The sequence below is a fragment of the Cyanistes caeruleus genome, chromosome Z (genome assembly GCF_971803275.1).
Source record: "Cyanistes caeruleus chromosome Z, bCyaCae1.hap1.1, whole genome shotgun sequence".
Lineage (NCBI taxonomy): Eukaryota > Metazoa > Chordata > Aves > Passeriformes > Paridae > Cyanistes > Cyanistes caeruleus.
In genome coordinates, this window is record NC_141732.1 from 1,341,020 (window position 1) to 1,357,238 (window position 16,219).

Here is a 16,219-nt window from a genome sequence, read left to right on the forward strand (position 1 = left end):
AGAAGTAGAAAGGGACAAGAGGAAAACAAGTCAAACTCTGCGGTGCAGATCCACTGAATTAAACAAACCTGTGCCTGTTTCATTTTATAGGCATTTTATTCTTATGTCATATACTGAATACATGACTGTGCCAGGTTTTGGGACACCTGTCTTTTGATAAAAAGTAGAAATTCCTGTTTATGTGTTAGGCTCCTTTGAGTATGATTTTATGATTCTTGTGTGGCAGCTGGGATGGGTCAGTGGATCCCTGTACAGAGCTCTCCCCTGACATCACTCAGCTCTAGATGGTCAGGGTGTGTGCTTCTGATGTCCTTCCACTACAACAGGAGGAAACACTTCCAGAAAAAAGGCAGGTCAGATCCTGAAAACATGTGTTTTGAGCTCCTGCAGCCCATCTCCTTTTGCACATTCAAATCGAGCAAACACCAGTCTCCTTCGAGGTCAATGGGTGGGTCATTAATAATTCTTCTGTATCAGTATTGTTAAAAAGTCTATAATGCCCATGTCACATCACTTTTCCTCACATTGATTTTGACCTGGAAAAATAGATGAGTAATGCATCTGAGTGGTGCCTGATGTTCCTTAGCACATTATAAGCAGCATTATTCATTTTGTGGTGAATGTGTAATCACCTCTCTGGAGGAGAGGTGCTACTTGAAAAGCTGTCTTCCTCATCACTGCATTCCCCCCACCCTTACACTTGTGTTATCAATCATTAGATCATCACTGGAGGAAAGAGGCTGGAGGCACAGGTATGCCTGGTTAGGAGGATAAATGGGTCTTGCCACAGGATTGGAGTTGTGAGGTTTTTCATAACCCTTTCCTGCTCAGACTCTGTCCAGATGTGGGTCTCAGGGATGGTGTTTGGGAAAGCCTTTTGTTTCTGATCCTCTGTGCTGCAGCAGCCTGCAGCAAATCAGACTAACCTGGGGTAGCTTGGTGAGGGGCAGTGCAATTTATCTCTGAGTGGCTGAGAGGCACAGACCAGATGAAGGGTTTCATCACCACATTACTCCAGAGGTAGCTGGGGCTCATTCATCTGCAAAAGAAACAAAGTGAATGGACAACTTGATAATGCTTCACAGTTTGAAGATTGCTTCTGGATGAATGACCTGCTTGTCTGCAAGTATGAGTACCGGGATGCTGCTGCAACACAGGATAAGAATAGAGATTTAATTTCTTCAAAAAGGATTTTTCATCTGATGGCATCTGATATTTGCACACAGATTAAGAAAATGTCCTCCCTTACATCTCTGTTTCACCACTAACTGGAATTAAGTGAAATGGTACAATTTACATTCAACAAATCTACTTCGCTTTTTGTCCTATTTTACAATCAAACTTTATGTTTCTATTTGAATGTGTGATTATTATTTTCCAACTAATTCAGCAAATTATTAATGTGGGCATATAATAGCCAGTGGCCCTTCAGTCTATTTGCTAACTTGGTTCATTTGCAATTCATAATTTGTTAATTATGTTAATATTACATAATATTACTTAATATTTGTTAAGTTCTCAGTAATTGTCACTAATTTACCTGCTGCTCTTTTATACCCTGTGTCAGTGTTTCCCCAGACTGGAGCAGGGCTGTGAAACCTGCACAAACATTTCTGTAACATCCCTGTTTAGGTCAGTATTGTACTGGTATTCTTATAGGTGCTTACTCAAATAATTTAAATGAGTTACTCTGCTCATTAAGTGCTGCAACACAGCAACCCTGTATGAGAAATTTTATTTAGTGGAGGAAAAAAAAAAGAGAGAGAGAGAAAAGAGAAAGCTACTAATTTTGTGGCTGGGAAGGGGCTTTGAACACACACACACACACACCTTGTCTTACCTGGAGGGCAGTAAAGCTGTAAGATACAGGAGGAATCCATTTTCCTGCTGCCAGCGGAGCAATTTACACCACATAGTAAATAGTTATATAGTTAATAGTTAATACTTCTTTTCAATAAAATAGTTTATTATCACTTTTTACCTTCTACTGACTGGTTAAAAAGCATATGCTCTTTAGCTGGTGGGTGCCAGCCTGGCTGAGTCTACTGGGATCATCCAAAACATTGGGCTGAGATGCTCTGCAAGGGAGGTAAGAGTGAGGCCTGACCTCTGAATGTTGTCTGCTGCCTCAGAGGTTGGATTTTCTGGGATGGAAACTTAAGGGAGCAGTAGCTCACTGTTCAGAGAGGGATAACAGAGGGGGACATCTGAGGCTTTGGAGGCTTCCTGGTACCTCAGGCAGAGGGTCACTTTTGCTCCTCTTGATGATTTCTGTGTATATTTTTCCAATTTTCCCTTTTATTCTGTGGGCTAACTTTTAAAACAAGCACATTTGAAAGTGCCCTAAAATTATTGCACATGCCATGGTCCGATTTTTATCATACTGGCATAAATATATAATATCTAACGAAGCCGGGGGTAGTTTAGGAAATATGAGGCATACTGACCAACCTGTCCTCTACCAGTAGCTCTACTTGCCGGCTGAACCTCTCTGTAAAGCTTACCAGCTAATTAGAATGCATTAAAAATGACAGTGGCTGTTGACTGTGGGGCTGGAAACCAGAGATTATGGTGTCACACAGGACCACGCAATGTGTGAGTCAGTCGGCGCCCTTTGAACGCTCCTCACATCTGGCTGGTGCTGAATGGAGCCACTGTCCGAGGGGCTGCTGCTGCAGTACCTGGTTCCTCGTGTACTAATTACAAGCTCTGAAGGCAGGAGTTAGGGGAGTCTGGGGACTTGTGGCTGGAGTTCACACGGGCTGGCGAAACAAAGGATGCCCTGTTCCTCATTACACTCCTACACTTAATTAGGAAGTGAGTTTGTTGATCAGTGGCTGCACTAAGAATCACTCATTTATGACAGGGCACTTTGTGATTTTTCTATTTTTTAAATTTTTTAAAAAAAAAAATTTTATTTTATTTTTTTTGTGTGAAAGTTTATTTAAATGACATTTTACACTTTGGCCATAAGGGACGTGCCTTTATTGTATCTGAGTTTAAATATGTCTGTTGTAGTCTCCGGGTCTGACGGAAAGAGACACAGGGGTGTTTTGTTTCGAGGGGAGAGAGGGAAGGGGAAGGGGGTGGGCCAGGGGAAGTGTTTCATTGCAGAGCTGGGGTGATTGTTTGGGATTGGCAAAGCCATTTTGAGATCTGTGCACAGAATTTAGAGAGGAGTGAGAGTGGCCGTGGTGCCGCTCTCCTGCCTTCTGCTGGGGGGGGGTCTAGGTGCTGCCTGGGGATTTCAGCTTTTATATTTCCCATGCATTTGTAACCCTGCAGTTCTTTGGGGCACAACTCCAAACCCCATGTGCAGGGTCAGCTGCTGCTTCCCCATTGGGCTCAGACCCAGCAATTCCTCTCCAGGCCTGGCAATCAAGGACACCTCAGTGCCTCAGGCCCCAGAAATGCAAACAAAAGGGAGCTGGGGACAGCAAACTGGGGCTGAATGGCTTCATCAATTCCTGCAGCTGCAATTGGGAGATCAACCCCCGGTGTGCAAATGGAGCAGACTTAGAAAAGTGGGGAACCCGTCAGCCCTGCTCCATTTTGGGTGCGGCCCTGGGGGGCTTTTTCTGCCCTAAATGTACCTGAAGGCCCTTCAGCAAATCCAGCTGCTTTTTATTCCAGTCACTTGGCCTGGCCTCTGATTTAGGTAGCCCAAAAAGGCACCAAAAGTCAGAAGGTTTTGTGGGTCTGACAGGCCGGGCCCTGGAGCTGAGCCAGGCCTGTGTCCAGAGGCCGCGGGGGGACAGAGGTGGAGGCCGTGAGGGGAAATGTGATGCCTTGGAGTGGCTGCCTGGAACAGAGCCTAAGCTAAAGATAATAAAGTGCATATTTATTAAAGACCTTCAATAGATATACCTTGGGCTGTCAGAAACCTTTGAGGGGCTACACCCAAAATGGGCAGTGGTCACGAGCTTTTCATACAGATAAAAGTTTGTTCCATTTGCATATCAGGGGTTAATTCTCCAGTTACAGCTTCAGGTCATTTTCTCCAATTTCCCCCCCTCAATTCTCTGTTGTTTACATCTCTCGGGGCCTGAGCCAGTGAGGTGTCCTTGAGTTTCAGGCCTAGAGGGGATTTGTTGTGTCTGAATAAAAGGGGAGATCAGCAGCTGACAGGCCGTGGAGTTTTAGGGTTACACACTGAAGCAGCACAGGATCTGAAAAATATAAAAGCAGCCTGTGCTGGGAGCCAGCTTCCCCTTCTCCCTGACAGGGATGGCATTAATATCCAGTGCCACTATAGGAGCTAGCAATTCTTCACTGCTACAGCCAGAGGGGATGAATGATGGACTGTTTTCCTCTCCCAGAAACAGCGTGCCGGGGCTCTGACAGGGGAATCACACGAAAGCAGAGCGCAGAAAATCTTTGAGAGAGAAGCCAAGAGTGAGATATAATGGCAAAAACAGAGGCCCATCTGATTTTTCTATAGTGGCTGTAACTGGGATTAATCAGCCTTTTATGGAGAGAAATTTGCTGTCATCTTTGCTCAGATACCTTATATAATTGCTACTTAATTATAGACACTTACCTTGGTGCTGCCTGCTATGCACTCTGGTTCCTCAAGCATAAAATGCCTCTAATCTCATGGCTATTATGGAAATTTTCTTCCTAGCTGCATGCCTGCAGGAAAGCCAGCAAGCAGCAATGCAGGAGAGAGGGTGGGGGCTTCTTGGAGGTCTCTTTGTAAAACATCTGACGTTCAGTGTAGATGGAGATGGTTCACTAGGCTGAACACACAGTTTAGAGACTGGAGGAAGGAAAAGATCCCATATTGTTAAAATATTTCCCCTGACTTTAACTAAATTGAAACAGGTTTCTGTGGGAGTTTTTAAACTGCCTTAGATTTTCACACTCACCTGGTTACAAAGGCCATTTCATCCTCTTCTTCTGAATTGTATGTGTTGCTTCCTCCCCCATGTGAAAGAATAAAAAAATCAACTGATAACAGTCTCAGACTCGGCAGGTAACAGCTGACCTGAGCTTTTGCTCTCATAATATTTTCATATCATAATATGAAACACTGAAAGTTTTCCTGGCTTAGTGGAAGACATTCATTCAATCCTCAAGGAGTGCTTGGACGCTACCCAGTAATGTGAGTAGGTTCCTTGTTATTGTTTTCCAACAGTATCTGACTGTGAGTGGAGGAAAAATATGAGAAATACGTAAGAATATAAAAAAAATATAAGAAAATATAAACCCCAAACCAATCACGTTAAGTGTGAGAGGTCTGTATAAATGTTATTTTCTGGAAAAAAATGACAGTAGTGCTCATGTGAATGAGCCAGATAATGGGGTGTCTCAGCTTCTTCAGATCCGTGACCCATTTATAGATTATCACAAAGAATTATGCATAACTCACAATCCACCAGGAAAACATCATGGGGCATATAATTATGTTGCAAAAGTCTTGCTTCCAAAAAAAAATTGAGTTCAGCCTGGAGTCTATAAACATTTACATGTGCATTTAACTTCATTAAATGGCAAACAGCTGTAACTTCCTTTTCAGTTATCCGCTGTTCTTCCTCTTGAAAGCGCTTTTTTGATCTCTAGGGCTCATGGAGTTTAGACCTTCCTTGGGTCTGGTGCTGACCGGTAGAGGAGAGGAAATTCTCCCTTTTGATTAAAGCAGTGGGTACCCCAAACATGAACCTGCGTGTGAGCTTTGCTTGACAGAGTGCCCTGTTGGTTCTGCAGGAGCCATCTCCAGTGGTAAGTGAACATAAAAAGCAGGAAGAAATTGAAGAAAAAGAAGAGTTAAAAAAAATTTAAAATTATAGAGGTTTGGGAGGCCAAATCTTCTCCCTGTACAATTTTGCGTGGTGTTTAAATATACAGACATGTATTATTATTTTATGATAAATGTAGAGTCAAGCTTTCAAAGTGAGACTGTGACCAATCTCCACCTTGCTACCCCTGCCCAGAGCACTGAGTGCCACATCCAGTCCTGCCTTGGATACCTCATGGGGTGGTGGCAAATCAAGATCCTCTTGACTTCAGCCTTCAGATCCTCAGAATTCAGCATGGATGGCATTAAGAAGCCCAACTTGCATTGCTGCTGGTTTCTACTTGCTAGCTGAACTAAAGAAAATGATTCGTCTTTCTTGCTACTTCTAGTTCTAAGCTGACCAACTGAAGAATGGGCCATTTAAAGCAAGTCTCTGCATAAAAAGTGTTAAAAATGCCCTTAAATTGGTACTACTGTACCATGTCCCGAAACAACATTTTTATCACAAACCCGTTGCATTTCCTTTTGTTTTTTCTCTTTTTTTTTTGGCACGCTATATAAATTTATGTCTTTCATATATTTATGGGAGCGCCCTACTGTTGCTGTTCTGGAGTTAATCTGACACAATAAAAAATATCCTCCTTGCATTCTTCTGCAAAGCAAAATCCAACCTCTGAAGCACCAGTGTTCCATCAGACCTGTGTTCTTCAGGCAGAGCCTAGCTACCAAAGACAGTGCAGTTCTGAAATGACAGTTCTCTACATTGAGATCCATGATTCTCTACGGTTCATATTTCTGGGGCAAAAAAAAACCCCTACTGTTTATCACTTAGGAGCAACCACGACCATTATTCTAATTTCAGCTGCCCATTAGGTCTAAACTTTCCCTGGTCCCACCTTTTGTGTTGCTTTGCATTCCCAGTCCTGGATTTGTCAGAGGGCTCTGAGAAAAGGCTGTGGCTAAAGTCCTGTGTCATAGAAGCAGGACTGGTCCCCTGGAGACATTTTTGGTCAATGGCTTCACGTACTCATCTTGCACGTGTGCTTCAGTCAGCTCTTCCTGATGGGTTTGCCATGCTGCCTGTGGATCACAGAGTCAATCTTGACATCATCCAAGGAATACTCTGTCTTTTCCACAGGAGAACAATCTAGCCCTGTGCTTCCTCACATATGGAACAGAGGAAGGAGCAGCATTTCCAAGATGCTGCGGAGGATGAACTGAGGGTGACTTGGAATGGGTGGCTGCTCCACACGAAGCTGGGAGCTAAGCCTCCAACAAAAAGTAGTTTCACCAGAGAAGTTATGCCTTCCCATCTGTTCCTTGGATTTAGATTCCTTGTGTTTTATTGTGTTCGTATTATCATACAGCTCTATGTCTGGCATAGGTATTAAAACGTCTGGGTGTGCAGGTTCCATAATCTTGCTGCTGGCTTGGACTTTCTTGGGCTTGCAGGACTTGGTTTGCTGCATTTTTATTGTTACCACTGTAATTGTATTGTGAGGGCCCTTGCTCCAGCTCTGGCTTGTTAAATAAACAGAACATATCCTTGTGTCTCATGCCTCCGCGTCTGGAAGGGATTTAAACCTCTTCTTTTGTCTGCGTGTTTTGGCTGAACTAAGATTTTCTCTTGAAAGACCCTGTGAGTTTCAGGGTCTGTGTGTATTATACAGAGTTTGCTTTCATTAAGTTGTGAGTTATTACAGCTTTGTTTGTGCTTGGGGTGTTGAGAATCACGGAGGCCAGTTCCTTTTAAACACTGAGGAGTACAAATAACCCAGGAATAAGGGTCTTGATTGATGTAGCTGCTGCTGTGGCTCACATGTGGAGTAACTCTACATTGTTGTGTTTCCTAAACAGTGGATTTCATAAACTGTATCATTCCATGGTGGCACCTGGTAAAAGGTCAAGAAGTAGAAAAAAGAAAGAGAGTCATTCAAACATGGCAGAATAATAAAAAATATTTTCCTAAGACCTCACTCCCTGTCATTATTCAGCCATGTTCTGACCTGCTTATTTTCCACCACTCACTCAGAAATCACCTCAAAAGTTATTTATGTGAATATATTGGAAGGTTTAATTCTTCCCATCAATGCTGATATTCAATATACAGAGGGCAATTTTTTTTTGTGGAACCTGGTTTTGGAAGATGCATCTACCAAAAGATCTTTAACTGGTCCTTCCAGCCTCAGCCAGAGGTAGCAGAAATGTGTGAAATTTCTTCATAAAATCTGGATGGAAAAAATTAGTTTTCTGCACAATATTTAATCTCTTTCCAGTGATATTAGTCTAAACTCATTTTAAGATGAGATTATGAACTTATGAACTAGAGATTAAACAACATCCTTTGTGAATTTATGTTAGGGCTTGGCCAAACTACCTCTTGTATTTTGCTGCCCACTGCCTTAGCCTACATTATCCCAGACTGGTTATAACTATATTTCTTATGTGTAAGGGGAAATGGTAGGGATTTACACCACTGAAGTACTTTATTTCCTGTCATCTTCTCTTTTTAGTCATCGTCTCAGATTTTCAGCTTTCAGATTCATCTGTGGCCTAGGACAATCCCCAGCTCCTGGATTCACAACTGGTTTCCAGTCAGTCACTCCCTACCTCCTATTTATAGTCAGTTTGGGTTTTTAATCTACATCTGGTACCCCTATCATATATTTACCGTTGTATCATTGCTTTGTCTTACACTTATTTCAATCACCATAGTTGCAGAAATCCTGCAAAATGTGAGTACTTTCTTGCGAAGTGGCCCAGTTGCAGTCTGCTATAATCTGCAAAAGTAAGCGAGATACCTTTTTCCACGGGTTAGCACACATCATAATACCAAATTTTGCCAAATTCAACCCAGACTCATCTGTAGCTGATGGTGTTCAGGTTTGTTCGTGAGCTGTAAAGCCTTTGTAGTACTTGGGATGAAAGACACATGTGGCATATCGTGATTTACTACTGGGTTTGCATAATATATCTAGGCCTAATTTATCAATATAACTTATTCAACAAACTGGTCCCTCTCCAAAACATCCACATATGTTTTTTCTTTTCTTTAATTGATTTCTCTTTCCCCTCCCAATGTGGAGCAGCATATTTTTTTTCCTTCCTCTGCATGTTTTGCAGCACAGAGAAGACAATAGAATTTTTTTTTTCCCTTTAGCTTTATGGACTGAGTGCATTATAGAGCAGGAGGAAAGTTTCCAAACTCTTAAAATGAGGAGGAGCTGCACAGGCTACAGACAGGTCATTCTTCAACACAGGAAAAACTGGAGTAAATGATTGCTTATTGAGTTTCACTCCATCCCAGGCTCCCAGCTCTGGCTGCAGTCCCAGCAGCTCTTCTTTCTCCCCCAGCTCCCCTTCCAGGGGCGAAGCAGCACCTTGCAGAACCCACCTTGTGGAGCACATGCCCAGGAGAACATGAACAGAGCCACTGGAGGTTCCTGGAGCACAGCTGCAGGATCAGCTCCATCTGCACTTGGTTCCACGCTGAGACAGTTCAAGGCTCCTCTGCACCACAGGCAAAAAGGAGCTTTCCTGACCTGAGGCTGGGGGCTGGCAGAGGCTGGGGTGCTGCAGCCGGGACAAGCCTCTTGCTTTTGCAGCTGCAGAGCCTGGGCTGGCTGCATCTAGGTGGGCTTCCCTTCCCTCCAGCACTGCCCCTTGTCACCTCCTGCCTCGGTGATACTGGCCTGAAAGACAGTGGGGCCACGAGTGTTTTGCATCCTCACAGTATCTGCTGAGCTGAGCTTGTTTTGCTGATACATCAAAGCTGGACCTGAACGTACAGAGAGGAACCTGGTGTGAAACGCATCGTTCTTAAGACCCATGTGTAAGATTAAATCACTGGAGAGCTTTTGTTATTCTGGTTACAGTTTGGAGGCTGGTTGGAATTATTAAGAGTGCTTCCTTATAAACCTGGGTTTCATATTTCCCCATTTGTGTTGTTTTTCTGGATATATCTCCTGTCAGAGTGATCTGTGCTGTTAGAAGAGTATTGACTTTGTCTGAGTTGCCCATGGTTTTATTGGTTTAGTTGAAATCAGAGAACCATGAGATTATTTGGGTTGGAAGGCAATTTACAGCCCACCCAGTCCCACCCCCTGCCATGGCAGGGACACCTTCCTCTATCCCAGATTGCTCCAAGCCCCATCCAGCCTGGCCTTGGGCACTGCCAGGGATCCAGGGGTAGCCTCAGCTGCTCTGGGCACCCTGTGCCAGGGCCTGCCCACCCTGCCAGGGAACAATTCCCTCCCAATATCCAGTAAGAATCTACTCTCCTTCAGCTTAAAGCCAAAGGAGCCTCTCTGGATTTGGCTGAAATCACTTTCTCATATGTATTTCTTCAGGTAATTAACCCTGTGGCAACTTCTTCAGGAACACATGGACTATTGAAGGCATCTTTTAGGGCATTCCCCTGTAGAATCATGGCAAAAATTTAGTGAGGGCTGCTGCTTCTTCTTGCAAAACATCTGGTGCTTTTCAGGTAGGAAGAGCTCCAGTGATCTGCTGGGGTGTTACCTTTCTATTTGTTCCACTGGGTTTTAACAGATACTTGAATTTCAATAACAGCACCAATAATTTCTGAGTATGACTTATTTAATTCTCATGACGTGAAAAGGATCAGGCTATAGTCATGCTCATATTGCATAAAAAAAATACAGTAATTTTAGGCCTTCATGGTCTAAATGTGGTTTTGGAGTGTAGATGGTGATCATTACATTTCATTACATGGAGAGCCAGCCTGAGGAATAAAAGGCAGTCTGAAACACTTTATGAAAAAGCTTCTACCTTACAAAAAAACCATGCATCACATTAATATGGTGACTGGGCAAATACACAGCAATATGTGTGTTTTTTGGAGTCCTTATTTAATGACTCTGGTTATTTCCTTCTCAGACAGAATATGCCTTAATGATGAAGCTGAAATCTGTTCTCAGTTACCAGAATATCTCCAGATTTAGCATGTGTGAGAGAGACTAGCTTGGAACTAAACTTTTAAAGGAAACTTCCATAATTTCTCCTGTGGATTTTGCAGCCTTATCTTCGAACATGTAATTGAAAACACTCTGGAGATGGGATAAGTGAAGTGAATTTTAACATGGATCTGTAGTCATTTAGCCATCTCCTGAAGACTAACACTGCTCAGCAGACAGCACTTTGGAAATTTCTTGATTTGTTTACTGGATTACGTATTTGTCTCATTGCTTTCTGTTGTTTCCTTTGTTGCATGATGCTTTTCCCCACAAGTATTTCAAAACTGCCAGATGTTGAGTGGTAAGAAGGTCTCTCTCCATATCCCCTTCTTGCAGAATTTTAGCCTGGCAAAAATGACCCATGCAGACACTAAATAGACAAATTACATAAGTGTTTGAAAACTCCAGAGCTGTTTCACTTTGGCAAAGGTGTTTTCACCTGTCAGTGAAAAAAAAAAATAAAAAATTCAATATTTTAAAATACGTTTAAGCTCATTGGGGAAGAAAATGTTGCATTTCAACTTTTGGTCCCTGACTGGAGTGTCTTGGTGAAAAGGGTCTGCAATGGTACAAAAACCTAAATCTTTTTGAGGAATAAAAAGACAGGAAAAAAGAGGAGTAGATGATAACTTCTCACAAAGTCTCTCAAAGTCTGTGCTGGGATCCAGGATTTTCAGTTTATTCATGAATGGTATGAAACAGGAACAACAAATGACATAATTATGTTTGCTGATATGCAGTTGGTTCTGGAAAGATAAATTTATATCTATTTGCAATGATTCTTAGAAATATTTTTCAAGATTGGCTACTAGGAAACTTGATGATATTCAGCCTATAGGAAAATCCTACACTAAAGACAAACTCTTAATTTAGTTATTACTAATCAGGAAAAAAGGATTGGCAATTTTTTTGGGTATCTCCCTGAAAATTGAACAAATTGCTGCAGGGCATTGTGGAAGAGAGATGTAGAAATGAATTCTCTAAGGGCTGAGATATGTGAATGGGAAATATATAATTTAATGGCTGTTTAAGACTATTGCACCTAGGCAACCATTATCTCAGTCCCTAAAATGCTGATTATGGGAGACAACAGACGACTATCCAGAAAAAGAAATTGTCCTGTGAGTGATAATTGGTAGTTAATTCTTTATTCCTATTTATTCTGTATGTTTTCCTTCATATTTCTTATCTGTGCTTGTTCCTGGGATATGCACTGTCCTGACAAGATCTTCTCCAAAGGGAAAATGGTCATTTTCTGCCTTTGTGGGCACTATCTGGGATATTTTTTTGTCACATGTTCCCAGACTGCAGTGTCCCTGCCAAGCAGTTGCAGCTGGAACAGGTCTAGCAGGGTTGTGCAATCTGATAATTTCCATTTTGGGGCTGCCTCAGGAAATGTGACCCAAAGTGGAAGTCTGTCAAGTTTCAAACCCACTTGAATGGGAATCATCACTAAATGGGCAAATTCTGCAGTGACTTTGAAAGCTGTCTGAGATAATACACAAATATCTTGCTTTGTCTTCCTTTCCAGCTGAGTTATATGGTGGCAATCTGGGGAAACAGAAGTTGGTGCAAATTCAACCCCTTCTGACTTTGGCTGGTTTCCTTTTTTTTCTGTTGCTGGCAATCAAGAAAATTCTGGATTTATTTACTTTGCAAACACTGCAAACCCTTTGAGCTACTTTGAATGGCTTCTGTTTGCAGTGTGTTTGAAAGAGACCTGGATTATCCGTGGTGCATAAATGTGAACAATATGGAAGCCCTCCCCACCTGAAAATTAATGATAACTTTAACCACAATAATGCTGAATTGCCTAGTGTGGAAATGATATTTCCCCAGTTGTGGGTAATCAAACTTTTTCCTTGTGGCAAATATGATGGAATGTATGACAGGATGACTGTCACCGAGAAGTGACACATTATTTTTCAAAAATTGAATCAGTGTCACAAAATCTGGGTTTTTTTTCCTCCAGTCCTTCTGCATTTTTTCCAATGCTTTTACCCCATTAGTTGCACTTAGAAAAAGTGAAGGGGAAAAATACAGGGAGGGAAACAAGGAAACAAGGAAACAAGGAAGGAAACAAGGAAAGAAACAAGGAAGGAAGGAAGGAAGGAAGGAAGGAAACAAGGAAGGAAACAAGGAAGGAAGGAAGGAAACAAGGAAGGAAACAAGGAAGGAAACAAGGAAACAAGGAAACAAGGAAGGAAGGAAACAAGGAAGGAAACAAGGAAACAAGGAAACAAGGAAACAAGGAAGGAAACAAGGAGGGAAACAAGGAGGGAAACAAGGAGGGAAACAAGGAGGGAAACAAGGAGGGAAACAAGGAGGGAAACAAGGAGGGAAACAAGGAGGGAAACAAGGAGGGAAACAAGGAGGGAAGGAAGGAAGGAAGGAAGGAAGGAAGGAAGGAAGGAAGGAAGGAAGGAAGGAAGGAAGGAAGGAAGGAAGGAAGGAAGGAAGGAAGGAAGGAAGGAAGGAAGGAAGGAAGGAAGGAAGGAAGGAAGGAAGGAAGGAAGGAAGGAAGGAAGGAAGGAAGGAAGGAAGGAAGGAAGGAAGGAAGGAAGGAAGGAAGGAAGGAAGGAAGGAAGGAAGGAAGGAAGGAAGGAAGGAAGGAAGGAAGGAAGGAAGGAAGGAATAGAAAGAGAAAGAAAACAAGAGAGAAAGTGAGCAAGCAAGAAAACAAGAAAGTAAAAGGTACAATTCTGGCACAACAATTGTTGTTATTAATGGCAGCTTTGTTGAAGCTATTGTTCACCTTTGAAATGGAAATAGTTAAACAAACTGCAGATGGTTCAATCTCCGCATCCAGTTCCAAATGCCCCTCGGAGAATTGCAAATGAAGCAACTGTTTACACAGGATTTTTCCTCCTACAAAGAAGCAGCACCAGCGCAGTCCTGACAGCCCTTCCCAATCCTTCCTCACACAGGGCTCCTCCAAGAGCAATGTTGGGTGAGATGGGGGCCTGTGACTGGAAAAGAGCAAAGTTACCAGGCTGTGGGGGTGCCTCTCATTTCACATTGCCTTGCTGAGCCCTTTGTGACCAGAAACCCAGCTTTGTGTACATTCATCTGTGTGATCCTCCTTTTTTGCTGGATCACCTGGCTGCACAGTTAAATCCTGTGGTTGGTGTCTTTCTGATTTTGGAAGAAAAACGTTATTGAATAAACTCTACAGATATTCCTCACTTGGAGGGGAAAAAAAACCGGTGTCTTGGATTTTACTCAAGTCTTACACGACAAAATATTCTATGAACATTCTGGAGGAGACCCTCAGAAGTAGGACATTTAGTCATCCCTGCAGCAGTGTCAGCGAAGCCCTGGAGGGTGGGTAAAGTGTCAGTCAGCAGTGTGTGTGTGCAGGCACCTGGATCCAGATTTCCTGCCCTCTGTGGAACTACAGGATTGTTCTCAGGGACAGCTGCCGGGGAGAGGCTGGAAAAAAATTTGGTTCCTCCCCTGGGATACCTTTGTAGCCCACCAACAAAATGTGTTCCACAAGCAATGTGTTTTCCGTGGGGAGAAAGCCAGGAAAGCTCCCAGATGGACTTCTTCATTGAGTTAAAGTCTATCTTTACAGCAGCTCAACATAATGGACTCTTTTTTGGAGTACTAATTTCTTAACAAAATCCAATAAAAGCTTTTGCTTCAGTATGTAGCTGTAGATCTTTCAGGTAGGATGAAATGCAGCCTTTTTTTCTTTTTTTTTTCTTTTTTTTTTATGGGGACTGTGCTCTGAAATTAATTCCCATCAGTGTATGTGAGAGCAACCTCTAGCTTTGGTTTGCATCCAACAGCTTGTGAAGATACAGCTGCTTTTGGTCACTTTTATGAGTGAAAATCTAAATAATGTTTTACGTCTATTAGACTAAATAGAAAAGAAATTTGGAAGCAGTTCAGTGATGCCAAAAAATAGAAGGACATCTGCAGGAATGTAAATTATATGCAGAGATGCTGTGCTTGTAAGAATAAGTGAGAGCAGCTGTTAAAGGACTGGGAAACGGGTGCTGGGCTTGATGTGCAGACTCAGTCCAGGTTTCCCTAGGTGTGACTGAGCCACCTCTGAGTGGTGGTGACACAGACACTGGAGGGTCCTGGTAGCACCATCAAGGTTTTCAGCCTGACAGGGCTTTGGGGCTCAGGGACAGCCCTCTGTAAAAATAGCTGTCCCTTTCTGTGGCTCCAGCTGTCCTTGAACCCATCTCAGAGGCAGGGAAGGAGAAAATGCCTTCTCCTGATCCTGATCCTGATCCACACAGGAGCCATGAGCACTGCTGTGTCTTTGGGATCTGGAGTCCCCAGGGACCATGCTGTCAGCACCACCCAGATTTCCTGGTGGGAGCAGTGGAGAAGAGAAGGCTGTGCCCAGGGGTGAGAGCTCATTGTGCTGGCTGTGCCCAGCAGCTGTTGATGCTGCACAAGCAGGTTGCAGTGTGGTTTGGCCTCTCCTTCTCCTTATTCCTTATCTCTTCATCCCGTATTTCCTCATCCCTTATCTCCTTATCCCTGGGACATGCAGAGGAGCTGGAGGTGAGGTGGTCCTGGTGGAGGAGTTCACGGCAGGGTCTTGCTTGTGTCAGGTAGACCTTTGGGTTTCCATCCTGAAAGTGAGAACAGGACTCATTACAGTAACCTCTCAGAAAGACCACAAATGTGAAATAAAGCAGTCTAAACCCTTCCTCTGTCTAGCTTCTCTGTGACAACCAGAGCTTGTTCTGGGAGGTGCTATGTGATTTTAACTGACTTTCCCAGTTTTTAGCCTCTAGCAGAATTATTTGGGAGGGAGGGGAATATATACCCTTACTTATTAAATAACGGTTCATTGGATGAAACCTTTTTTATTTTAATGGACAAAAAAAAAATAAATAAATCCTAGTTGAAGACTGCAAGTCAAACACAAGTACTGCTTCAGCCAAAAGTCTGTCTTGACTGCCTTGCCTATGGCAAACTATGAAGTATAAAATACTTTACAAGGAACTGAGACTTCCCAGAGGATGGTATAAGAAGAGCCCTGTTTTTTCAGTCTTGTTGTTGCATGTTTGATCTTTCTTCCACTTTTGCTGCTGCAGAATTGTCTTCACTCCACTTTTAGCAGGGGACCTGAAGATTTGTAGTTCTGGCAGAAGGGGTCAGAATGTCCATCTCTGACTGAAATGATCACTCAATTAATTTCATTCTTTAGGACACTTATTGCTGGTGCTGATTAACCATCAATACTTGGGAGGGAATGGGCAGAGAGCTCACTGCTCGTTTAATTGAACATTGCCACATCAGTTGGACCAGTTCTAGCACTGCAGCAGCCCCATACCCCCTGCATGAAGGAATGCCAGATCTAAGGATCCATTTCCTCCTTTTTGGCCACATGTGCTATTCCCAGTAACCCAATTATACGGCTTTCTTCACACTTTATCCATAAAATACTGCTAACACATCAAAACCAAGTGAATCCTTACATCCTGCCATTTTATAGCTCATAAAGCCAACTTCACCCATTTTACCCAAAGGACTG

General features: G+C 42.8%; 2 long non-coding RNA genes across 2 annotated transcripts; one reads left to right on the plus strand and one right to left on the minus strand.

Moving 5' to 3' along the window:
• Window positions 1-77: 77 nt before the first annotated feature.
• Window positions 78-3,763, minus strand: LOC111941618 (uncharacterized). Its single transcript, XR_002870152.2, has 4 exons — window positions 3,594-3,763; window positions 1,841-1,887; window positions 927-1,039; window positions 78-536 (listed from the first exon to the last, which is right to left on the minus strand). It is a non-coding gene; the product is annotated as an uncharacterized LOC111941618 (long non-coding RNA).
• On the plus strand, window positions 3,290-12,788 carry LOC111941620 (uncharacterized). The gene is made up of 3 exons (XR_015280611.1): window positions 3,290-5,104; window positions 5,563-5,721; window positions 8,898-12,788. It is a non-coding gene; the product is annotated as an uncharacterized LOC111941620 (long non-coding RNA).
• Window positions 12,789-16,219: the final 3,431 nt, after the last annotated feature.